At 40.1% G+C, this 27864-nt stretch overlaps 1 protein-coding gene across 3 annotated transcripts in view; it reads left to right on the top strand.

Moving 5' to 3' along the window:
• Positions 1–27864, top strand: part of b3gat1a (beta-1,3-glucuronyltransferase 1 (glucuronosyltransferase P) a) — an 88325-nt gene that overhangs the window by 25884 nt on the left and 34577 nt on the right. For all 3 annotated transcript variants that reach the window (XM_042222543.1, XM_005927271.3, XM_005927273.3), the window contains exon 2: positions 6502–6712. The gene's annotated coding sequence lies outside the window, so the exon portion shown is untranslated. The remainder of the gene's footprint in view (positions 1–6501; positions 6713–27864) is intronic.

Here is a 27864-nt window from a genome sequence, read left to right on the forward strand (position 1 = left end):
ATATTAAGGTCAGTGCTGCTTTCGAACAGAGGCTTTTATCTATTTATACCACAGAGGCCAAGTGAGATTGTGGCTGTTACACCTGGCAGCACCTTAAGCCTGCTGGTTATTCCTGCACAGCTTCACGGCTCTGCCTCTGGCTGGACACTCTTCACAGGGATCAGTGTATTCCAGAAATGGTGTATGTGATAGTGTGGTGAGTGTGTGTGTGAGCGCGTGTGTGTGTGTGTGTGTGTGTGTGTGTGTGTGTGTGTGTGTGTGTGTGTGTGTGTGTGTGTGTGAGGCAGAGGGGAAGCAAGGTGTAATATTACCAGGGGATTGCCTATAAATCCTTAACCTTCTACTGCCCTCTGGCTCTGAAGTCCTCTGTGGGTGGTGGTGGGTTTGGGGTCAGTGGGAACATAGTGTCAAGAGAACATTTAGGCAAGAAATTTAAAAAAAACTTTGGTGATTTTGTTTTCTTCCTGTTTAATAAATGTATGAGCTGATTCCAGAATATGAAGAGTCTGATTTAAGAAACGATTTTACATTTTCTAAAGGCAGGTTAAGTGTTTTGGGACCTCACTACCAAATTTATCTCATATCCTGGCAAAGGCCCTGACAAAGTTGTCATTGACTTCAGCACTGAAAGTTCAGTGTTGCCTGCTTTTGTTGCAGCCATATATCTGGGCAGATTTAACACCTCTGGCTCTAAGCCAGGAAATGGAGGAGTTATGAATGGATGCAGTTATAACATTAGTGGTCAGACGGCTGCAGTGAGGCCTGATACTTTCCAAGAAACAGCTGCTACAGGAATTATATGTCATTTCTTGGGTGTATATTTTATTACTATTTACAAAACTAGATAGACTGTATATAAAAGATGGACAAAAATTGATATGAAGCCTAAATGTCAGCAGTTTTCCCACCACAAACTGGCCAGATGTGGACAAAAGGACAGAGTTTTCACTAAAGTTGGAAAGCTTTGTTATACGGTACAGTTGCTCTATCTGTGTTCTGAGCTGACACTGGAACCTGATCCCTAGACATATAAAATACTTGAATTTTGAACATCAAAACCAGAGCACAGATGTCTTGGATGTGCCAGTGCAGTTAGCCAAACAGGAAGCAATGCTAATATGTCAGATAATTCATAAAAAAGGCTCAAACATGGCAAACATGATTGAGAGGTGCAAATCAGCTACTTGATTTAGCAAATACAAGTCACAGGAATTACCTGTGTCCGCACCAACCTGCCAGTCTCAAAGCAGCCATAACAAGACCCTACATTTGAAGCCCCTGTTCACATATGGAGTGATCAGTTGCTTTCTTCACTCCTATTAATAGTCACTTAAAGTGCTCACCTTGAAGCTGAGAACACTTGTGGATTGAAATTCCATTGACAGCTCTGCTCGTCTCCTCGTGTTTATGCCCTTCAAGCCTTAACAAAGACAAGCTATGAAAAAGAAAGAAACAAAACAAAACAAAACAAAAACACCAGATATAGCAATTTTAATTGGGTAGAGACCAAAGCACCATCTGTAACGACCTCTAATCATGTTGTGGTTGTGAAATTAGCCTCAAGTGGTTAGTCAAGGAATTGCATGGCTGTGTTTCATTATACTCTGCATTTTTACTTTTTTAAAATACTTTTTATGTTTTAGCTGTGGAGCATCTGTTGCATAGTCTATTGGAATCAAGCCTTTCAAATGCATGTATTTTGAAGGATAAATTTGAATATAGTAATAATAATTTTGATAAAAGAGGAATATATTAAATAGTTTTTATAAAGGAGGAAGATTGAGAGAATTCCTTCTTGTGGATGTGCATATTAGCTTTTGAACAAGAGATTCCTTTAAAGCTCAGTCACTGTTCTTTTGGTGTTCCAGTAGGTGTACTGGCCAGCAGGTTCCACACAGAGTCACCAGTCTTCTCTTAACACAGCACGAAGCACAAAGTCTGACCGCGATAAGGGTAAGACAACAGCGCGAGGCAAATAAATAGTTCTTTTGATTTAACCTGTGCCAAGCTTTTCTAACGCGCCATCAGTCCCAGCTGCCTTGTGTTGCCATGGCAACTGATGGTCAGGCTGAGCTCAGCACAGTACAGTTTTGGTCTTGAGAAAACCATAAACAGGAGAACAAACAAAGACTGCTCTCCAAAGCTGTGATGAGAAGAAAAAATAAAAACACACACACACACAGGGTTATGTTGATACCAGCCTGTGTACTGTCACAAGCATGCAAATTATCTCACTTGAGTGAAGCCTCTGCTACATCCATCATTCACAACTCGTGCTATTTCATTGTGTCAGTGCACACAGCGTGCAATTAAACTGTATACCTCGCAGAATGCACGGAGGGTGTCGGGAGATTATTGCTGTAAAATCTGCAAATAAATCACCTCCAAGATAATTACATCACATCTTTGCTATTGGGCCTGTGGCATTTCCCTTTTCTTTTTTTCTTTAATGTGTGTATAATGAAAGGTTTACATTAAATTCAGCGTGCATCTACCCGGTTGATAATCGGCTAAATGGGTAATTATGATTTAACTGGATGATTGCGAGTTTTGAGGGCTCGGGGGCGACCTGCACACTTGACGATTGTTCTTGTAAAAGGACATCCTGTGCTCTGCGGCTCGGCCTTCATTGAGCTGTCAGGAGCTGTGGGGGACGCAGCTCTGTCAACATGCCTTCCCACCTCTGCCATCCATAGGATCGATCACGCCGCCGCCACCTCCTAGAGAAACCCAACCACCGCAGCTCCTCCAATTACTGCTGATGGGCCACATCTTTCTATCAGACTGGGTGTCAGAGCCATACGGCGCCTTTCAGAGACAGGGACAGAAAGAGGAGGGAAAGGATAGAATAGCGAGCTTGAAGTGGAAAGAAGAGGAAGAGAGAGGAAGAAGGGACGTGGTGACAGGCGTGCACAGCTGGTGAAACCGTCCATGTTAGACTTTGCCAAGACGGATGTTAAACTTAGACCCGCGTGTGCATTATTAATATTGACTACGTACACGAGAATAAAGAAGCATTTACTCACTAACTGACACGTCTGAATTAATCATAGAGGCACGATCAATTCTCTTTCATGATAAACCTGGCAGCTTCCTCTTAAATGACAGACGTCGTCAAGAATTTTTTTTTTAAGAGCCAACAGCTCAGTCATTATCTCAGGTATGACCTGACATGCCATCAAAAATTCATTAGAGGACCTAATGTTGTTTTTATTTAGCTTTTTTGTTTTTTCATCATTATTGATGTCTTTAGCATCCAGTATTTCTATCAAAAAATGTGTACTAGTGATGAACAAGGGTGATTGTTGGATTAGTTGGTAGAGTTTCTGCAGTGGAGTCCAGCAAAGGCCCCACCCTCTGTTGACGCAGAGATATAAAACAGTTTCCATAGTGAATCTTGCTGAAAATAAGCATCCACTTCTGTTTTCCCATAGCGTACTGATTGCCTTTTTAGCCTTGGGCAAGTAAATCTATGTGGATACAATATATTGTTGGGGGTCTATATACTTTAAGTGTGCATGTATGTGTGTGTGCTACATGATATGGTACTCACATGGCTCCCGGTGGGTCTTTCAGGTTTAGACTGAACTGGGAAGAATAGAACCTGCAGGGCTGTTAAAGCTTCTCTTTCGGACTCCGGGCTTAGAAAATGGTGCAGCAGTGAGTGTACATACAGAAACACGAATCTCAAACACAATCAAGGGAGGAATATCTGCAGGTGCACTTTTGTTTTTACGTTAATTGCTTCTTTGTCTGCAAGTCAGGCTTTGTTCGTGTAAGACAACTTCTGGGTTATGAATTATCGCTCCTTAATGATCGTGCGTGCAAAAAATAGCATGTGTGAAAGCAAGTGCACCCCCACCTGTGTTCTGATGGGCTACATTAGTATGTTTGAAGTCAATCAATACCAACGCTAGCCTGTCTCTGATTCCTCTCCTTGCTCCCAGAATCCAATCTTACATTTTCATGTTTTTGGCTCTTCATCCGTCACTGTCAGATGCACAGATTGACGTGGTCACAGTGGTCATTTCGTATTAGAGCCACCGCGGCCCTCTGCGCAGTGGTGAGATTGTCTGAAATGTGTGTGTCTCCCTCAATGTGTGTGTGTGTGTGTGTGACAGAGAGAGAGGGTGTGTTTTTAAGTGTTTGCTGTCTGGTCATGGAGCAGAACATGATAGAACAGTGGTTGAATGGTGTTAGAGCCAGCTGCTGGAGTATGGAGTTGGTGCTTGAATGAGTTTTCAAGTACTTTGGACATTTTAATACCACATCAAATGCATCACTCTGTTGTTTTAAGACTTAGTTGTAGTTAGATGCTTTACTTAAGAATGGCAGTAGCCCTTTATCACTGTTTCCCTTTTTAATTTTTAACTGTTCGAAGAGTCGATGCAGGACTGCTTCTAGCTGTGATGAGCACAAAGACATTATGCTGCCACGTAGATGCTGAGTTGTGTTTCAAGAAGCCATTGTCTTGGTCAGTGGAGGCGTGGTAAACAGTGCTGCCAGCCAATCACAGATGTAGCTCAACAATTCCGCATGTGGAAATGTAGAGATGTTGGTGGGTAAATAATAAAATGCAACAATCTCCGGCAAACATCTAAAGCACTCTAACGTCAGCATCAATGCCATTATTTGTGATGTACCACAGCTCCTATCAGCGGTGTACTGTTGTAACCATAGCTACCTATTTTGGTGCTGGGTTTTATCTTGAACCCCTGATGACCTACAGCACAGCTTGAGATTCTTCCTTTGGTCACCCAACTGCATAACCTGAACATTATTGCTGTTTGTGCCTACTGGGTAACAAGGTCCCTTTGAATACTTAAAAATATTTTTCCTTTAGTTTTCCAGTTTCACTGGCCCTGACAGCTGTCTGTTCACATCACATTATTATTTTTTGGTGTGTGTGTTTTTTAATTTCCCATGCTATTTTAATCATATATCTCTAAAACATTTTTTTAGAAGTCCGATATTGCTGTGGCTCTGGAAATAACCGTGACACTTCACAACCAACTCAATGAAAATAAAGTAGCATTGGTAGCACAATGATATATTGTTCCCTGTTGTGCAAGAGGTGCAGGTTTGCAGTCTTTCATCTCTGTCATGTCAAAGCACAATACAACATTGTGTGATGGAGACAGAGGGCGCGTGTTTGTGAGTGATGTTGTAGGTACCAGGAGAATACATATGAATTTACCATAGGGTTCTTTTTGCTTTGCCGATAGATGGATAGTTAGAATGTGGAAAAAATAAAAATAGTATATTCTACAATAAATAAACAACAAAGTCAGAGTAAAAGGTCCTCATACTGTGAGATAAAAAAAATATACACGTACAACAGTGATATAAAAAAAACAGAATGAATTTGCATTAATAAATAATATATACACTATAAATCTAAGAAAACGTGACAAGGAGGTATTATACAGAAATACTGAAGTAGTGTAATGTGCAGGTCGTCCTCAATGTGGGGGATATTCATCTCTGACGTCTTTCAGCCTGTCTTTGTACTAGCTGATTCTTCCACCTCAATTACAGTAGCTTCATATTCATTTCCAATGGCTTCCTTTTTAGTTGTTCCCATTTTATGCTGCCGAGCGTGCTTCACATTCTTGTGCTCGGGATGAGTCCAACAGAAGGGGCATTTCCCGTGTTTTTGAGATAATTGCTTGCTCCCCTTATAAACAGCCCCTGTTGAATTTAAATTAAGCCAGTAACAAGCCTGCAGCATAGCATGCCCTCTGGATTGCACCCTGTCAATAGGCTGTTAACGTGTCCGACCCTTGTCTTATTTTGCCTCGTGTGGCATCAGCTGTTCCCCTTGTACATCCGCAGCGGCTGCCCACAGGCGAGTACAACCAACACAGTGGCAGATGAGGACGCCAGAGGAAGTCTCATCAATAATGGAGAGCGGTAGAGGAGGAGGAGGGGAGGAGGCATGTAGAGGAATTGTGGTAGAGTGAGTGAGAAGTGCAGCTGGTGTGTTTCTTTCATTTCTTCCAAATGGACATTTTGAAATGATGCTCCCCAGAGGCCACGCATAAGAGGAAGGCAGCTATTAATAGCTGATGGGTTGAACAAGTTGTTAAAGTGCTTTTTTGTGATTCATTTTTTTCCCCAGGGAGCAAAACAAATAAAATAATAATTTTTCTTGGAGGCCATGCAGGTGCCTGACTTACAGCTTGACCAAAACACAGACTAGCAGATTGCACTCCATGAGACACACCCCATGAGTCAAAAAACTATTTCTTGTCTGTCAAGCAGCATGCAGCTTAAGCTGGGAACAGACACACACACACAATGATTATCTTCCCTGACAGCTGTCCAGATGCAAACAGAAAATCTGTCACACGGCCACCGAGAATGACCGCGTGGCTCTCGTAGTGTGGCAGCTCCTCCGCCCAGCAACCATCCTGCTCGTTCCTTCCCTCAATGCCCCTCATTGTATTAGCAAGAGGAGGACCATTCTTACTCACATCTCTCGTGCTCTTGTTTCCCCAGGGGCCAGCCCAGAGGAAGTGAAACTGTTGCAGGAGTTCGGATGTCACCCCCGTGTCACGGCTTCCACTCAGCTTGACCAGCTACACCCACACACAAACATATCTCTGCTCCCCGAAGGACGCCAATTAACGGCAGGCCTGAGACAAAGAGCAAGGAAGAAGGGAATACTAGGAGGCGCCTGTACCTGCAGTGGAAGGGGACAGCACTGCTTGTGAGTATCGCATTGTTCTCGTGGTGCTTGGGTGAACACATTTTCGCACAACTGATCATGTGATGCTACCTATTTCATATCTTTTTCATAGCAAAACAAAAAGAAATTGAGTTCATAAACATAATGAACAATATGAGATATGTAAGATATTGACTTTCTTGTTAGGTGCAATGCAAATGTAGCTAGAAGTGTTTTTCCAATATCACTATAGATTTTATCTGTGTGTATCTCTTAGAAACAGCTGGGCTGAACCTGGCAATCTTGCTTTGTTCTCTTTTTTCCTGTTACTTACACAGCAGCTTTATTTATCTATTTTTCTACAGGAGAGCTAAATTTAACACTCAAAGGATGTGGTTAAATCTTTCTTACTCTCAGCCTCACTCTATCACGGCTGTCTTTCTTCTTTATGTCTTGTTTCCTGTCCAATAGAAGTTACATTTCCCAGAAAATCCAGCAGAGGAATTAGGTAGACGACAGGGGCAAAATGATCTGGCAGATCCACTTACCTCCTCTGTCTATGATCCCCCTGGCCTCTGATATTATTAGAGGTTGATATATATGTAGAGAACAGCAGCGGGAGAAGGCTGGGTAGGGGAGTAAGATGGGGAAGGCAAGGTGCGAGAGCTCAAAGACCCAGGGCTGCTGATGACAACGCCGAGGCAATAATCTGAAGGTGTAAAAGCTGCAAATGATTAGACGGTGAGGGGAGAACAACAACTGGAAAAGATTTCAATGTTAAATCACTCGCAGACTCAGATTTCTCCTCCTTACAACTCTCAAAGAAAATATAGATATAAATATAGATATGATGGCTCTAAGTTTTTTATTGTTATAAAACATGAGCAAAATAAAACATGTTAGCACTAGGATATCACGGATGTGCATGTAATGCACACGCAGGTCAACCAAGTCCATTTCACACTTTGCCTCTCTAAAGCGTTAAATGGACACAAAGTTGTAGTACCAGCAGGGGAGACAATATGTTTGAAGCCAAGAAGTCGGTAGTGAACAAGGAAGGCATGAATACATTCCAGTCCCTCTATGGCACAGGTGTCGAACTCCAGGCCTCGAGGGCCGGTGTCCTGCAGGTTTTAGATGTGTCCTTGATCCAACACAGCTGATTTAAATGGCTAAATGACCACCTCAACATGTCTTGAAGTTCTCCAGAAGCCTGCTAATGAACTGATCATTTGATTCAGGTGTGTTGGCCCAGGGTGAGATCTAAAACCTGCAGGACACCGGGCCTCGAGGCCTGGAGTTCAACACCCCTGCTCTATGGCTATGGTTAGGTGGCTAATATTTACATGTAAATGTGTTCAAAATGTCACTTTTTGTGATTATTTTCATGTTAGCTTGAAATAAAATATCGCAAGTTACTACATCGCCGTACTACTGCATTTATGCAAGCCACTGCTACCGCTTTGCAGTATACAGTATAGGTCTTAGATAACTTATGGACCATTAACTAAGATCAAAACACCAACTAATTAAACATGCCTGATATTTAGATAAAGGGTTTAATTCATAAAGAGAAATCCAGTAGAAACAAAAATTCGTTGAAAAAAGTGGTTTAATAGAAATTCATGCTTTTGTGAAAAGGTAGACTATAAATACAGCTCTTAGATGTCCTTTTACTACAAGCAGCTATTTTCTTAGTGTGCTACTAGGTTTTTGTTTGGACAGTCAAGGTTAACAGGCCTACCATTACTTTTGATTTGGCAAAGACACAAGTTTGACATATGTTTTGTTAATTTTTTGCAAGAAGCACATCGAGAGCACAAACCATCAAGGCTGTTCACGCTCTAGGTGTTATTTACTTTCACTGATGTACTGTAGTATTTGTTTTTTCTGCTTTACGGTCATTTGGCTTCCTTTATCCTTTTTTTAATGTACTTTAAGGTGTACCTTGGATGATGTAAGCCAAATTTTAATGGATTGTTAACATGACCCTACTCTACACCCCTACAAAGTTTTATCAGTATTCATTCAAAGCTATGGTGATTACAGTCACACAAAACATAACCTCCTTCGGGAAGGTGACAACAACAGATTAGTGCTGGATGGTCTGCCACAAACTTCTGCAAAGACATTCTTAGTTTAGATCACTGCTGACTTTCGTGAACTCTTCACTTTTCATAATCGGAAATTCCTCAACAATTATTGACTGGATTCTCATGACGTTCCCCTCAGAAACCTTTATAAATAAATTTGTGAAACTTATTTGAGTCATAAGCTGCACGATACCTTGACTTGACCCTGCAGCTCACCATGATTAGGCATCTCCTGTTTGCATTTGTGGATGCTCCAAGGCCTGTCTGGGAACTTTTTTCTGAATTAGAAAGACAGGACAAGATCTTGCTGCTCCTTTTTTGTGACTAAAGGGGAAAAAGTTGTGCTCACCTTATCTGGAAGAGATTAGGCTAGTGAAAAAAATCATAAACGCGTCCTAATACGCTCCGTAAATGTGTGTAGTCCCCTCTGTTTTCATCTGCACCAATTTGCAGTGAATCGCCCTGCATATCACAACTGGGTCTACTAAGTGGTAATACCACATGAGTGAAAACCTCTCAGGATTTCTCCAACACAATTTAACACATAAAAAGACTGCATTATATTATAATATCATTGCATTTATTCAGCAACAGGGTTGTGTAACCACACTGACTTCAGCATTTAGCCACAGAATCCACACAGGATCTCCTCTGCACACTGTCCACAACCATTAATTAGCGGATATCTGTGCGAGTACATGGAGATCATGGATGCAGATAAATGCCAAATGTGCCTGCTCTTGAGTATAAAGCCAAATGATATTCTTCTGTCTTAAATGTAAATGTTTTGGCTGAAAAGAAAATGACTGACTTCAGGGTAACAGACCAAAAAGCCAAACAACAAACAAGGAGCTGTGTCAAACGCACATACAGGTCCATGCATCAGCTGTAATGATGTAACTGCAGAGGTCTGTAAGTGCACTTACATGTCCGCACGGTCTGTGCCGAGACTGACCATCAAAAAGCATTTAACAGACTCTAAGAGCAAGGCCTTACAATATTCACTGCCTCCTCTAACATGTAAAAAAAAAAAGTGGCACAACACATATAACACTTCATGATCATAGCTTTATTTACAGTCTCTCCACCAAGCTTAGAGCAAATAGCTTATGTTGGGTAATAATTTAGATAGCACTCCAAACCCCTTTAATTAGCGCCGACTAATCAACATAGCAGCTTCTCATCATAGATTTATGGACAGCCATGATTGCTGCCAGGGTGAAATTAACTCTTTCCATCTGCAGGGAACTGCTGAAAGATGCTTGGCTCAAACACACTCCTCCTTCTCACACACTGACATGAGCTTAAGCAGGCAAACACGCACACATAAACACACACATGCATATATGCAGATGAGACTTGTCTCTTCCTTCTGGCTGTCTCTGTAGAGCTGCCACACATGCTGCGTTGCGTCTCGGAGCACCAGGAGGCCGGGATTGACTTGAATTAAACTGAGAGGATGTCCTTTCCAGATCTGCAGACGGCCACACAGAAACACCCCAGTGCAACCCCCCACCCCCAGCTCCTCATCCACCCACAAGAAAAAGACAGTCAGAAAAAGACAGAAGAAGAAAGAGCATAAGGGAGATAAATGAAAGAAAGGAGGGGAAAGAAGTGAGGCTAGAGACGGGGTGGAGAAGAGGAGAGAGTTAATAAATAAGAGGCAGGGAGAAATTGCCTGTGAGAGATAGGGTTGGGAGATGAGGTGGAGTTGGAGGAGGACAGGAGAGTAAGAAGAAGGGAAGGAAGATGAAATTATGTGCATGTGTGTGTTCATGATAGAGTTTGGCAGAGAAAGAAGAGAGTTGAGACAGTAAGCCTGGAGAAGCTCATGCCACCGGGGGCATATTGAATATACAGAAGATCCTTCTCCTTTGCCTGGTTAGTAATAAAAAAAATACACACACCAGTGGTTTATAACAATAGCTACAACATAAAGCACGCTTTTCAGGCAATATGTCATCAAAGCAACAGCCAATCATTATATTTTCAGACATGGCAGTGTACTAGTATTTAAAGAAAGAAACATTAGTCAGGCAACTAAGAAGTTCCCATCTTTTTTCAAACGTGGGATTTTGATACTGTCCCTGTCACAACACTGCTGTGGTTTTCAGCTCAAGACAAGACATTTTATGACCGCACCATTAACTATTGTAACAGATTCACTGGGCAGATGATCCGAATGCTGGACATGGGCGGCAGAGATAAAATCCAAAATCGAAATCTGTAATCGACTATCTTGAGGTCACACAGGCACTCAGGCAGAGTTTGACTCTGAACAATGATCCATAAACAAATGCAAATCAGAAACAAAAGAAAACATGGAAAATATAGCTCTGAAAGCGACAGGAAAGACAGGAAAGACAATCTGGAGAGAGTGATTCATAACTACTGGCAGGTGGTGTTTAAAAAAAGCAGGGAAACAAAACCAAGATTAGAAGTAAAACTACTGAAACTCAAGTGAGTGATTTCAAATTAAATCAGGAAGTAAACAGAAACCCCAAATAATGACAACAGTAAATAACTGCGATGCACATTTTGCTTTTATACGATGAATAAATGACTCAATCAGCGACTCAGTCAACTCTGAAAGTAAACATTAATTCATAAAGATGAACTCCAATAGTCTGTGAAACACAAGCAGGGGTGAAATAGCATTACACAAAACTGAATTAAGTCTGTAAAAAGATTATTTGACATTTTTCTTTTTTGTCTGTGTTTCATTTCGAATCAAGGTTGATGTTAGAAGCAGGGAAAATGGGCAAGCGTAAGGATTTGAGTGAGTTTGATGACAAGAGCCAAGTCGTGGTGGCTGGGTCAGATCATTAGGATGCACTGTGGGAAGAAGGCAAGCCGATAGAGGCAGTGTGATGCTTTGGATAACGTTCTGTTGGGAAAGCTTGGGTCCTGCCATTCAGTATTCTGTGATGCCTGAGGCCTCTTTCAGCAGGATGATGCACTCTGCCATAAAGCAAAAATTATTCAGGAATGGTTTGACAAACACAACAATGAGTTTGAGGTGTTGATTTGGCCCCCAAATAACCCCAGATCTCAATCCAATCGAGCATTTCTGAGATGTGGTGGACAAGCAATTCCAATCCATTGAGGCCCGACATCGAAACTTGCTAACATCTTGGTGCCAGATACCACAGCACACCTTCAGAAGTCTAGTGGAGTCTATGTCTCTATGGGTCAGGGCTGTTCTTGCAGCAAAAGGCGGAGCAACACAGGCAGGTGGTCATAATGTTGTGCCTGATTGGTGTATGATGTAAGGCTGATGATGCTTTATGTTGCTGCTCCACTGGACTCCTGTGCTATACAATTACAGCTTAAGCACATAGCTGTTCATGTGTTTATGGAGCCTGTCAGACAGTGTAATAGTGGAGTATAGGGACTCGGGTAATGAACACTTCAGTCATCAGTCACAGGTAACACCATGCGCAAAACACGTGCCTTAATGTGCCTCGGTCTTTAGTCTGAATGCTGAAGCTGTGATAATCTCCTGCATTGAGGTAGATTACAGCAGTGTCTGTGTATCCTGGCCCCAAGCTGCACAACATATTTACAATAGGCAATCTTTTTGTGCATCCCACCTCCAAACATTGTTATTAACAGTAAGTGCTTTTGCTATTCTGTTCTAGCATACTGCGTCTCTCCTGTGCCCTGGATGATAAACACGTTAGAGACCGAATTTGTGTGTGTGTGTGTGTGTGTGTGTGTGTGTTGAGCAAGAAATTGGAACATAAATTATTAAGTGAGAATGCACCTTTAAAATATAGAAAAGAAAAAAAAGCACCCACTGTATTTTCTACTTATGCCTGCAAAGTAGGCGATCCTTGAATTTCCTGCCTAAGATGATGCAGGATGAGCTTGTTACCCTTAATACAGCAAAGGCTTTGCTCATCATTGTTGCTCTAAATCTACTGTAAGCCTTTCGCAGCATTTCTTCTGCCCTTTGTGGCACAAGCTTTGTTCTGTAATGACACTAAGCAGAAATTCGGCGGTCTGCGTTTTCTCTCATTTCAATTTAGGGCATTAGCTGCTGAATCATTCTCAGATTGATGATGCAGTTCCAGCCATGACACACTATCATTGTATGTGATTACTTACACGCAAGGGAAATGGCACTTCAAAGATAATAACACATATTTGGTGGTTTTCGGAAGCCCTTAAATGCATCAATATTGACTTGGATTCCCCACCCTGTTCTGCAATTACATTTGTGCCCCTGGCATTTTTTTGTAGAGCTAATTCTTACAAACCAAGCAAGCATACAAATGACTGACCTAAAAAAATGTGCTGAAAAAGCATCTCCTATGAAAATGCTTTGTGAATGAGTTATTGTTTAGTCATTTCTACATGGTTTTCAGACTAAGAGAGACCTTCTGCACCACCTACTAACTGCTGGCTTCAGGAGTAATGAATGCCTTGTTTTACGACACGCAAGCATAAAATATGCGCAAAAATATTCAAATGTGATCTTTTCCGAAATGCTAAAAGGCCTGTGTGCAACAGTAGCTTGCAGCAGTTCTTAATGGGGATGCAAAATGTAACGCACATGTATACAGAGCAGATTCTTCAGACGTGTATGATATCGTGTTGTAAGGTTAAAAGGAGTGAAGTGTTGTGCTATGATGCAACCGCTTGCAATTTCATTGTTGTGATGAGAAATGTCTCCTATTGTTACCCTCTTAAACACTGAATTATTCAGTGCACACCAACCTAGTTTTCCGCGTAAACCAGTCGAACAAGAGATAAGATAGCATTATTGTAACAAATACACAATTCGTGCTGACAGGATGCCAAATCGTGATTAAAAACACATGTTTTCTGCACAGAAAAACAGGTCTAAATGGGTGCAGCAGATCAATGAAAATTCAGCATTTGGATAACTCCATTCCACCTCGATCAACATGACCCAAATAACAGCAGTCTCCTCGGCATGTTGGGATATATCCAGAAAGCCAGCTGAATGTAGCGCTGTATGGTACCTGCACACAGCGAGCTCCTGCAAGATTAGATAACTAGAACTGCTTCAAGACTCAGCGAGGTCTTGGGGAATTGTGAAAGTTGGTATTGAGCTGTGTGATGAAACCCACACACGTATAGACAACATGAGGCCATCTGCGGCAGGCACAAATACAAATGTATCGACTTGTGCACTTGGACAAACCTGGAGATCATGAAGGCTTTTAAAGAACTTAAATCACCCCCAAAGCCCATCAGACCACATCAGTGTGTGGTCTGTTATTAGGCAGTCAGTGGCCAGCCCAGCTACCGCAACTTAATAGAGCAACAGCCTCAGGTGGGAGGCAAAAAAGGAATACAGCAACATGGTCTCGCTCTGCAGCTTTACAGCCCAAAACAACCCTTCCAAAAGAGCCTTTTTGTTCAGTTTTCAAGCTTAACATATGGACACTGTGTGTGCTATTTTCAAATGGGCAGCCAATTGCATTCGGAAATAGATTTTTCGAAGTTAAAGTAAAACAGGGGAAATCTGCAGAATAAACGACATTATTATTAGTTGTCTTGCCTTAACTGTCGCAGTCCTGACGGTTGAGTTAGCCAAGAGTACTGAACACTGCCATATTAAGAGGACACGGTGTCTTTCTGCTCCTGCACTGCCACATGTCAAGATTATAAGATGCCTTCTTGGCAGATTTGTACTTTATAGTATCGCCAAGAAATCAAACATTTTCTGTTGAAGTTAGAGCTGAGCCATACTGATGTTGTGGCCAGCTATGTTTTTAGCATGGAAAGTCGTTATTTACCCAGAATTCGCAGAAAACCGGACAAAAACTAGCTCCCTTGTGCCATTTTGTGTCTGCAGTGGGATTGCCCCCCTTTTGCTTTCAACAAATTCATATTTTAGAAGATGCAAATTGTATGTGGATGCACAGGCGAGCAAACAAACAAATGGATATGATGATTAATAGCTGTACTCGGTTGCATTCAAGGCAGCGAGGTTGATAATGAACGGAGATATTTAAATGTTCTGAGCTCGCCAAGCATGACAAAACAAACACGCGGTAGTTCGTGGAGTGTTTAAGTTATAGACAAACACACACACACACACACACACACACACACACTGAACAAAAGCAATTTAAGAAAAGTGTGTGAAGCTGCCTTGTCATATAGGAATATTTTTATTATTAGGCCTGTGCTGCATGTGTTTTAAATTTTAAGTTCTGCTTGGGCCAAGATCCGCATCGAAATCTATAAACATAGATTTGGGGAAAAGAGGCTAATCAATAGTGGGCCGATGGAAAAAACAATCCTCTCCAATGTTCAATCAGAAGTTATTTGATAATGCAACACCACTACAGGGAGAAAGGGTCATTTCTCCTCTTGCTGGCACATACACTGCTCATGACACAGCACGAGAGAGGCGAGGAGAGAACGCCAGCCACTCAGAATCACATTAACGCACCGCCCTTCAAATTCTCCAAAGAGAGTGTGATACTTTTTGTTCAAACACTGGTTTATTCCTAGAATGATTATCCCATTTTCTTCCCTGCAAGCAAATGAATGTTAAGACATTTTGTGACAAAGACTGATAACGTGTGAGGAGTGGCAATGAAACTATGCAGGAAAATAATGAGAGCGTACACAGTCAGAAAATGAAAGCGTCCTCCATAGTTCACTGAAATGGAAAATCTTTCAAAAGAACAGTGACAATTATGAAAAAGCACATAATTCATATAAACATTTGACATTATTGTATGATTACAGAGAGATGAATGATTGTGTTAAGCAGGCAAGCTTTCTACCTGCTTAATGGTTATGCTCAATCCACCCAAATCATTTTTTAAAGGTCACAGGGCTTTAGAGGTCAGTCAGAATTTAGCAGATACATTCATCAAAGTCATGATAATATCTAATCTGCTTATGGTTCTTATTTTAAAACTGTGATAGTAATAATATTACTGGCCTTTAGTATTACTTTATAATGTGGATTTATAGGTCTTTAACCTAGAATGATTTGGTGTGGAGAGAAAGAAATCCAGGCCCTGATTCGTTTAATCTGCAGTAAAATGCATGCTCACAGTGACTGAATAGAGCTTAGGTAACACCTGATTGTACTCCAGTCCCATCCATATCATCCCCTCCAACTTTGTTATTGTCCAGCCCTCTCATCCTGGAGGCTTTACAGCTGGATGGCCTAATTGGAACCATTTCCACATATAATATGGCAGCCCCACGGGGGCTCATTATGCAGTAGATACTGGTTAGACTGACCTCAGCTATTCTTCAGCCTCTGCCTCTTCGCAGTCCTGTGGTTTAGTCCGGTGATACGGTATAGTTTCCTTCATCCTACAGGCCATTGATTACCATTTGGAGGAAAAAATTCATGCTGGCTGTGTGATCATACTGCGTGTGACTGCGTTAGCGTGTAAGTTTTTGTGTTGCTACGGGCACGATGCTGGGCACTGCAGAAATGACTCATCTCTCATGTACCAAAACTCAAAAGAAATCAATGGCTGCTGCAAAGATATACAGCTCCAGTTTGAGTAGCTTCGTGTAAAAATTGCTTGATTTATAACAGCAAAGTTTATAAATAGCAGTTTAAATGGGTAGTTTGCTGTTTTGAGAAATGTATAGCTAGAGGAGAAGACTGATTCTACTGTCACGTCTGTCTGCTAAATACAAGGCCACAGCAAGCAACCAATTAGCTTAGCACAGACATAGTAAACAAGTGGAAGCTGCTAGCTTACCTCTGTGTGAAGGTAGCAAAATCCATCTACCAACACTCTAATTGCCAGTGTCTTTTTTTAAACCAAGACTTTTAGACTGAAGTGAAAAGCAAAAAATTGGAGCCCTGTGGTGAATCGATTAGAATTTTAGGTGCTTTTTTCACAGTTTTTCCTCACCTAGCTTAAAGTGAATAGACATCTTTCCAGAAAGAAATCCCCTTTTTTTCAACTTTATTGCTGTCAGTAGTAACACACATGGACAAAAGTGCTGGGCCAACCACACAGTACACCTTTAGAACATGCTCAACGATGGAAACCCATCCCATGAAGCTGCAGCTGACAGAGGAGGCACTGCACAGTGTTAGCAACTTTCACACTCTACCTCTGCGCTTGGCGACCCCACCCAATAACATTACAGGGAGTGCAGAATTATTAGGCAAGTTGTATTTTTGAGGAATAATTTTATTATAGAACAACAACCATGTTCTCAATGAACCCAAAAAACTCATTAATATCAAAGCTGAATGTTTGTGGAAGTAGTTTTTAGTTTGTTTTTAGTTTTAGCTATTTTAGGGGGATATCTGTGTGTGCAGGTGACTATTACTGTGCATAATTATTAGGCAACTTAACAAAAAACAAATATATACCCATTTCAATTATTTATTTTTACCAGTGAAACCAATATAACATCTCCACATTCACAAATATACATTTCTGACATTCAAAAACAAAACAAAAACAAATCAGCGACCAATATAGCCACCTTTCTTTGCAAGGACACTCAAAAGCCTGCCATCCATGGATTCTGTCAGTGTTTTGATCTGTTCACCATCAACATTGCGTGCAGCAGCAACCACAGCCTCCCAGACACTGTTCAGAGAGGTGTACTGTTTTCCCTCCTTGTAAATCTCACATTTGATGATGGACCACAGGTTCTCAATGGGGTTCAGATCAGGTGAACAAGGAGGCCATGTCATTAGTTTTTCTTCTTTTATACCCTTTCTTGCCAGCCACGCTGTGGAGTACTTGGACGCGTGTGATGGAGCATTGTCCTGCATGAAAATCATGTTTTTCTTGAAGGATGCAGACTTCTTCCTGTACCACTGCTTGAAGAAGGTGTCTTCCAGAAACTGGCAGTAGGACTGGGAGTTGAGCTTGACTCCATCCTCAACCCGAAAAGGCCCCACAAGCTCATCTTTGATGATACCAGCCCAAACCAGTACTCCACCTCCACCTTGCCCTTTACCAATCCAGCCACGGGCCCATCCATCTGGCCCATCAAGACTCACTCTCATTTCATCAGTCCATAAAACCTTAGAAAAACCAGTCTTGAGATATTTCTTGGCCCAGTCTTGACGTTTCAGCTTGTGTGTCTTGTTCAGTGGTGGTCGTCTTTCAGCCTTTCTTACCTTGGCCATGTCTCTGAGTATTGCACACCTTGTGCTTTTGGGCACTCCAGTGATGTTGCAGCTCTGAAATATGGCCAAACTGGTGGCAAGTGGCATCTTGGCAGCTGCACGCTTGACTTTTCTCAGTTCATGGGCAGTTATTTTGCGCCTTGGTTTTTCCACACGCTTCTTGCGACCCTGTTGACTATTTTGAATGAAACGCTTGATTGTTCGATGATCACGCTTCAGAAGCTTTGCAATTTTGAGACTGCTGCATCCCTCTGCAAGATATCTCACTATTTTTGACTTTTCTGAGCCTGTCAAGTCCTTCTTTTGACCCATTTTGCCAAAGGAAAGGACGTTGCCTAATAATTATGCACACCTGATATAGGGTGTTGATGTCATTAGACCACACCCCTTCTCATTACAGAGATGCACATCACCTAATATGCTTAATTGGTAGTAGGCTTTCGAGCCTATACAGCTTGGAGTAAGACAACATGCATGAAGAGGATGATGTGGGCAAAATACTCATTTGCCTAATAATTCTGCACTCCCTGTATATGTTCTGCCATTTTGTGGCTAAGTTGCTGTAGTTCCACTTTACAATAATACCACTTACTGATCATAGAATATCTTAAAGAGAAGAAATTTCATGAATTGACTATTGCATCAGTGCCGTCCTTTTAGAGCACCACATTCAAATTTATTGAGTTCTTTAGAACAACCCATTCTTTCAATTCTTAAGATATTTCAATAATGACTTGTACTTTTATGATAAATCTATGCCATAGGTACATCATAGCCAGCACTGTAAATTAACGTTTACCTTCACGTTTAACTACACATCGCAGTCATGTAGCCCCCAACTATTGTAACTGGCCATCAATATCTCGATTCCTTTTATGCATATCTTTTATATTTAATACCTTTAGAATAATGCATTAATCCATATTGTACAGTCCTATGACAAGTAAACGGACAGACATTTTGTTCTGATGCGCACTAACTCGTAGATCTTCTGAATGGCAATAAAAGCTGTAGACTCTACCTGGACAAGAATTTGATTATTATCCTTCTGAGGACAATCACAAAGATCCTGCTGAAGTAAAAAGCCCATATTTTCTGACTTTTATCAGAAAGAATTGGTTCTGTGTCACTGCATGATGCCTAAAATTGTTTTACCATGTGATAGATTTAAACATTTGGCAAGTAGAATTTAAGTGTGTGTTTTATTTTTTTGTTTTTTTCAGTTACATGTTTATTGCACCACTTTACATAATGTCCTGCACTGAACAGGAGTTCTTGGCTTAAAGATACATGTCAGCAAGGTGGTAGTAGGGATTTATAGCCGAGAAAAACTCTTGAGAAATACCTTGCTTACATTATAGCCTGGAACTTTTGTGTTTTACGGTCAGAGCATGTCTGGTTTCTTCCCAGAAGCTTGCAAAGAGCTTTCATTAAACTGAAAATTGCCTTTGGATTTGGTGATGGCGTTGTCAGTGGCGACATCTTGTCAGTCACCACCTTTCTGTTTATCGCTGCAAAGTCATTGCTCTGTTGAGTCAGTGACACCTCTATAATGTAGCATCAGCAGACACGCAGTTGGTGTGTCAACACTGTGATGACGGTGTCATCTTTCTGTGCCCGAAGTTCTCTTTTAAATGCTGCTGCATAGCTGAATCGAGGACGAGGGGAAGGATAAATAATACAAATAAGACATAACCGATAATTTAAGAGACCAGCAGATCATGCAGGCTTGAGTTGAAATGTCAAAGGTGCCTTGCTTTTTCTTTTATTAAGATGAACACTACTAAGCTGGAAGCCTTACTTGACCTGTTACTTTTCTATGCATGCATTCAGTGTCATTGCTTATTTGACATTTTACTGCATATCTTTAAATGCCAATGCTTTTCTACTGGTATTCAAGAGACTTGTGTGAAAGGTGAGTACACATGCTACACTGTTTCTAATGCAGGTTTGAAAATAATCACGCTGAACTGTGTTAAAACTACAATTTCATATTAGTCCCTTTTTATATACCATTTTACTTTTTTTTTTGAAGATCAGTACACCTGCAAGTACATCATCTCAGAGATCACTGCATTCATTAAATGCAGTGCATAAAGAAAATAACAATTGGATTGATTCATGTGCAGTAACTATGAGAAATAATGGTGATGATGATGTATGTACTCATTACCAGGGTTACTGAATGCATCTCCACTAATTAGCAGTCTCCTGGGGGGCTGTGTTTCACCGGCAGGTTCAAAGCTAATGACAGCATGTCAAAGGGAATCACATGCACTGATTCTCTGATTAATTATGTACTCTGGAGAAAAAAACGAGATGGACATAATATACTGTAATTGATATGTGGTTTATCCTGGTGTTGTTCTTACCCCTTAAATCTGAGTTTTTCTTCTTAGTGGCTCATCCAGAAAAACAAAAACTACTTCTCGCCAACAGGGATTCATTGTGATGTCAAACAAGTGGTTAGCGAGACTTTTTCACATGCAGTTCTTCACCTGTCTCTTAAATTCTCTTCACTATATACACCAATTATCTTTGAGTCCAAACAACTTTCAGCTACAGTCCCTGCACTGGATCAAATTCCCACAGGTTTAATTAACGATGATCAGCTTAATAATTTTATATATTTTCCCCCCACAGGCGCATATAATTGGGCGATTTTGACGCTGGGGAACCTTCCATCAGAGAAATCTATGGTCTAGCCCTCATTAAGGAACTCGGAGCTCAGCGAGCTTCTCGTGCTGAAGTCTTAGAGTAAGAAGGTGCTGCAGAGAGCTCAACACCTAAAACTCCCACTTAGGAAACCAGCTTTAATTAGCTAATGAATCTGGGAGCTCCTTCTGCCAACCTTCGACCTTGTGCTGAGACACAGAAAGCCCGTTTACTATGTTAGACTTATCACATGCAATTAAAATCAGTGTCTTGTGCCCTGTACAGCAAAACCACTTTTTAATTAGATAATTGCTCTGCTGTCTCTGTTATTGTTGGTAACTCATGAATCATTCCTGAAACTCCAAAGGGTGCAATGCATTGATTTACTGCCAACAAAATCCGGCTTCATGATTGATGTTGTCACGCTGACGGCACACAAAGGCCCAGTAACATTTTCCAACCAAGTTTACCAAATCTATAAGCATAAAAAATTATCTTTGGTAGCCAAGAGTAGAATATTTCTTTTCTTGTACATTAAATCACAATAAATAATGTTAAGTTGTGATGACCACATATATCATCGCTGTTCAAGTTTAAGTTCCCGGTTATTTATTTTAAGTACTTCAAAGTCACTTTTAAGGGGAATCCTTTTTGGCAAATGTGGGGGTTTTTTGTTACTAAAATTAAAATTGATCAACATCAGCACCACTGCAGACAGGCACACGGCTCCATTTCTCTCTAACAGTTGAAATAGTTAACACTGAACAACACTTTTGGAGGAATTTAAAGAGGTCAGTAAAGCTCCCATTTTATAAATATTAAAGGATTAAACCGTTATCATAAATGTTAACCTGGCAAGCGCACACATTTACATTAGCCTTTTACCCATTAGCAATAATCTGTTAGCCACATTACCCACCTGTTATCATTAACATAAAAGCTAGCGGACTAAAGTTAGATAAAAGATGAGCAGAAAATCCAGAGTTTGGAGAAATAATAAAGAGCAAAAAAGGAGTGATTAATCAGACAGTTTCAGGCCTGACCAGCAGAGCTGAAGAAGTGAAGAGCTATGGACTGAGGCAGAGCAGTGGACGAGAGAGAGGCTGCAGACAAATGCAGACAAGATGATAAACTTGAATTTTTCTACATTTAAGAAAAATTATTATTTATTGTATTAAATTTATTGTTTAGTTGTAGCTACCTGTAAGATCAGCTTTAAAATGCAGGCAGTGACTAGTTGACTAGTGATTAATTGAAAAGCCTTCAATTAATCCAAAATGCTGCAGCAAGAGTCCTGACAGGGACTAGAAAGAGAGAGCATATTTCTCCTATATTGGCTTCCTTTCATTGGTTCCTTTTAAATCCAGAATTGAATTCAAAATCCTGCTCCTCACATACAAGGTCTTAAATAATCAGGCCCCATCTTATCTTAATGACCTTGTAGTACCATATCACCCTATTAGAGCACTTCGCTCTCGCTCTGCAGGCCTACTTGTTGTTCCTAGAGTATTTAAAAGTAGAATGGGAGGGAGAGCCTTCAGTTTTCAGGCCCCTCTTCTGTGGAACCAGCTTCCAGTTTGGATTCGGGAGACAGACACTATCTCTACTTTCAAGATCAGGCTTAAAACTTTCCTTTTTGCTAAAGCATATAGTTAGGGCTGGACCAGGTGACCCTGAATCCTCCCTTAGTTTTGCTACAATAGACGTAGGCTGCCAGGGGACTCCCATGATGCATTGAGTTTTTTCTTTCCAGTCACCTTTCTCACTCACTATGTATTAATAGACCTCTCTGCATTGAATCATATCTGTTATTAACCTCTGTCTCTCTTCCACAGCATGTCTTTATCTCTAACCCCAACCGGTCCCTGAGCCTGGTTCTGCTGGAGGTTTCTTCCTGTTAAAAGGGAGTTTTTCCTTCCCACTGTCGCCAAAGTGCTTGCTCATAGGGGGCCGTGTGATTGTTGGGTTTTTCTCTGTATCTATTATTCTACGATCTACTGTACAATATAAAGCACCTTGAAGCGACTGTTGTTGTGATTTGTCGCTATATAAATAAAATTGAAATGAATTGAATAGTTCAATCTTACACAGTCACTGCAAGTGTTGGTCAAGTTACTTGAAAATAGTAATTGGTTACTAATTACTGATTACTTCTCAAAGAAAGTAATCCCATTACTTTATTGTTTACTTATTTTCAAAAGTAATTAGTTACTTTATTACTTAGTTACTTTTAAAAAAACATGTTATTGTCATGAGACACTCTCACAAACAAAACTACAGTTTAGTAATGCAGTAACGCAGCGTGCTTACGGGAAAGTAACAGTAATCTAATTACTTTTTGTAATAGTAATCCCTTACTTTACTCGTTACATGAAAAAAGTAATTGGATTACAGTAGCGCATTACTTGTAACGCATTACTGCCCAACTCTGGTGAGTGCTCTGTTTTTTATACCTCCTTTATTTCAGCGTAACTAATACCACGCTTTATCCAAAGTTCATTTTTAACTTTTCCATAATGCTCTCCTTCTAGAATAATTTCATTATTTAGATCAGTTAGGTATCGTGTTGTTTGCTGTACCCTTTGTTTATTAGTGAGTTCGTAGATGTAGTTTGACAATCTGTAATAAAAAATCTGTAATAAAATTGTCTAAATATTTGTAAAAAATGTATAATAAAACTATTACTTAATCTGAATGAGGAAAATTAGATGAGTCAAAATTTACTGAAATGGTGCTTAAAACAGTATCAAGTATGTTCCCAGGTATTGGTCTTAAATATGAAATTCTAGTATCGTGTCAACCCTAATACGAATACATCTCAGTAACTAGTTAGCTTAACACAAACTGCATCCCATGATAACACAGTCAGCATCTTTACAGTGATTTGTGTGACTCTTCTTGAACCAGTTTTAAGATATTTCTTAAGAAATACGCTCTTAAGCAAGAAACTGTTGGGTCTGCACAGGAAGGAAAATTACTCTTCTTCTTGAACAGGCAAAATAGGATGTGTTAATAGTGAGGTTCCTGCACCTTTTTGTTTTTAACACAGAGCTGATTGTTTTCATCATTTGACATGCAGGAAAACAATATTCTCGTGGAACTTTATCGAGAAAACAAACACACTGTTGGTTATTACACAGGATCTATGTGCTAGCAATTGGATTATATGAAATTGTAGACAATATGTGCTTTAATTCACAAACAACTACAATTGTTTTTTCCTGATTAATACTCAGGAACAGTCCCGTGTATTAAGTGAAACTATCAGGCAGAGCTATCATTACTCCTGTCGCTCCCTGTGTTCTCCCTAAGATGACTCCCTTTGACTTCATTCTGATCAGAGCCAAGCCGTACTGGCCCAGAATGGCAGGCACAGGTCTCAGTGGCAGCCTCTGGAGTCCTGGCGGAGCTCCTTTAGTCTGTTCAGCCAGCTGTGAGAGGCTGCAGCCTGCTCTGAAGTCCAGCATTGGAAATGTGCCCTGAGCGAGCCACACTATAAATTAGTCAGGATAAGTTAAGGGCAGCATGCGTTAGGCTATCCCCCGTGGTTATCAGCAGAGAAGAACCTGCCTGAAGGTTGGCGCTCTTAAATCTTTTACCACTGCTGCTGAGGCAGCCCAATCCACACATGGACTGGAGCCATCAGTCAGGGCCAATGCTCGCAGCTAATGGGTTATTCAAGTTTTCCAGAATATAAAACAGCCATGCTTATCTAAATCAAGCATGAGAAACAGCACTTGCTGCTACAGTCTCTAGTTAATTTCTGTACAAGAAAAGCGTTTACAGTGACTGGCTAACTGGGGAGAAAATCTGGTTGAATTCAGGCTGATGGTGTATACCTCTTAATCAGCCTTTACAAATTTTGACAGATGTGAATAGCATTGATGGGACAAGTAACTCAAAAGTAATGTGACAGTGACCTTTCATTGAACCCAAACCTTGAATAAGAATGGTAGCATTCAAGAAAGACAAGACAGATCTAAAAAAAAAGAAAAAAGCCGATAAAGTACTAGTCCTGGTTTATTTTAAGCTTGTTTTAATTCCAAAAGACAGACTTACAGTGTTAACCTTCTGACTGCTAACTCTACTTGAAATGTAAATATCTTACAGTAAGAGTGATTTTATACTTGGTCTGCTTCAGGTCTACGAAAGAACTCAAAATGAGCTGTGAGCATTTTTCCCCATATGCAAATACAGCTAAAATGAGAATCTTTTGATATTTATTTTTTCTGTTCTTGGACAACAAATTTCTCAAAGTAAAGTTTAAAATCAATTAATTAGTTAATTAATTAAAAACAAAAGCTCAGACTCCATTTGAGTTCTTGTATTTTGCTCAACCTGTGCATTTTTGGGGGTTTTGACACTGTAATATAGCTTTCTGCCACTTAGCACATACAATATGAAGACCATTCAAATCTGTCATGCTTGGATCAGACACCAGCTGACTACTGTAGCAGAGTCCATGCTCACTATCTGGGGTACAAAAAACTTAAAACAACAGTCAATAGCAGAATAAAGTATTTGGCACATTTTTACAATATATTTTGGCTATATCATGATACACGATATATATCACAATATATTTAAATAACCTCCAAAAACAAATGTTAATTTCAACCATACAGTACCTAAACTTGCACTGGTATAGTTATTCAATATTTTTATTCTACTTTGGATACAAGAAATCTGAATCAAAGGAAAAAACATTTTAGCCATCAGCTGCACACAGAGGTTTTTCACAAATGATAATATTGTGACAGTAAGCCTCTTTCTGTGATTAATACTAGACCTTTAACAAACAAAAGATAAAATAAAATAACTGAAATTTAAAAGGTGCTCTTCTGTGCTTATAAGATATAACAATAGTAAATTAAAAACTGTGATGACCTCAAATTACAGAAACAAAAGTCCAGATAGTGACAAAAAAAACCAAAAAAGAAAACACTGATCAAGACCAGTCACCAGTATCACAGCTGGTTTATTTAGCATTTTTTGGGTGTAGGGAGGTAGTGGTAGGTGTAGTGTAGGGTGTTATCAGAGATGTGGCTCTTATCGTCTTTGTAGTTTGCTCTGGGCCTCTTATTTGACCTGTCAAAGTAGGTTTGGTCTGGCTTGCCCAGATAGCCACTGGTTGCGCAAGATGGACCCGTTGAATAATGGCATTTGTTCTGGTCATGATGTGACCTTTCGTGTTGATATGATATTTTTCTGCTTGCGTTTTTTTCCAATCAGTCATTTTTCTTTTAACCTCTGGCCCACCCATATCCTTTATATCTTCTTCAAGACGCTTTCTTTTAAACTGTGATTTGATTGTAAATGTCTCAGCATTTTTCTAGTGATTGGGCCTGATGAATTGGGGGGGAGGGGAAGTTCTGTTGCGCAGGTTGTCTGGTGTCAGAGGGGGGCTGGTGCAGAGACCCACACACTTCTGTCCCCTATCTGATGTCGCTGTCTTCTTTGTAATGAAAACATTTATGTGCTCATAGCAGGACTTATTTGCATAAGCCTGATGCTCAGTGATCTGAAAAGTGAAGAAAGCAACAAAGGTCAACTAAAGAGACTTATTTGAGTGTGTCATGTTCTCCATAGAAACATGTTCTTTTTTTGCCAACTAAATGGTCAAAAAGTATACTTACGTAGAAGAGGTCATCCAGAGAACTTTATTTCTCTTGTCTCCATGAACCAAACCTCAAAAACTTGTTAGCACATTGGATAAATGGGCACTACAAAATTTATATTTTACAATACATTAAAAATCAAGGGTTAGAAAATAAGTAAAATGCTAATAGGTTTAAAGATAGGATTAACTAGAGCAGTGGTGAAGTGGGGGTACTTTGACTTACCAATGGTAGTTGTTGCAGGAATTTAACTCTCTGCAGAAAAGATGGGCAGTGTTTTGCCCACAGTCTAACTTTTTCTCTCGGGGTTGCCCTTGGGTCTCCATTATGTAACTCAGATGTACCCAGCCTAGATGTACCCAGAGACCATACATCTACGATTTCTGCCCTAGAATAATCTCTGGAGACCTGATGGAGGGCAAAAAGAAATCATTGTTATGTTTTTTGTTAATACTGATCATTTGGATAAGTATGAGTTATACTACAGTTGAGAAACCCCTAATATAAAGCACAAACACTGAAGTGTGTGTGACTGTGTGAGGAAGAGATTAAATTTGATTCCAGCTACTTACTGGTAAGGACGGGTCTTTGGCAGCTGAGGTTTCACAGGCCGGGCCGAAGTCAATTACCTTAATTCAGTGTGGCACATGTTGATGTTTCAGGTCTGCATTTATTGTTCCAGTAGAGTTGAGGTGACTAAGAGCTCTTGCGATCTGAAAGTTATCAAAGAATATGTCATTGTTATGATAAAATTTTATCAGTGTCCATTTTCAAAACATTTAGGGAGTTAAACATACTGTACCTGCATGATGATGGGACGAATTGCCTTTAAACTAAGCGGCTTGAAATTTCTTTCTTTCTTTCTTTCTTTTTTTCTTTCACTTTTTTTCAAGATATTCAAACTTAAGACATAGATGTCCACTGTCTCTAAAAGACATTGAACTATACTGTGTTTGATGGACTTATAGGCATTAAGTCTTCTCAGGGCAGTGAGCTAGAAACATAGGTTACAGATGGTTTTTACATTAGTTTTACAGAAATAAACATTTTTTAGGCATTTCATCACAGTCCTTACATCCACTGCACACATCTTTCTAACTGAAATTCTAGGGAGCAATATTTACTTCTTGGTTTTCTAACAGGTCTTTTGGGTTCTCATGTTTCATTATTTTAATGGCTACAGTCTTTTTGTCAGCTATTCTGACACATTTTGCAACTGTGCCATAAGACCCTTCTCCAAGGAGTTACAATTTGGTACTTGGATCTGGAGGTGAGCCAGCCTACGGGAACTAACTTGTCCTGGACATATTTGTTGGAGGACATGTCTGATGCCACCACGGGGATAAACACTAAATGTTAGAAGAGAGAAGCAGATTTCAACTTGAAAAATTACAATGAAATACATTGATGGTAAATTCTAATAAGAACAGCAGAGGCTGTTAGAAGCCAAAATATTAGAAAAGTATTGTGCGTGTAAACATCAGATAGACAGACAGACAGACAGATATTGACACACACATACATATATATATACACATATACATACACATATACACATATACATACACATATACATACACATATACACACATATATACACATATATATACACATATACACATATATATATATACACATATATACACATATATATATATACACATATATACACATATATATATATACACATATATACACATATATATATATATA

The sequence above is a fragment of the Haplochromis burtoni genome, unplaced genomic scaffold, assembly GCF_018398535.1.
Source record: "Haplochromis burtoni strain Fernald_Lab_line unplaced genomic scaffold, NCSU_Asbu1 Contig_88, whole genome shotgun sequence".
In the NCBI taxonomy this organism is placed as follows: domain Eukaryota; kingdom Metazoa; phylum Chordata; class Actinopteri; order Cichliformes; family Cichlidae; genus Haplochromis; species Haplochromis burtoni.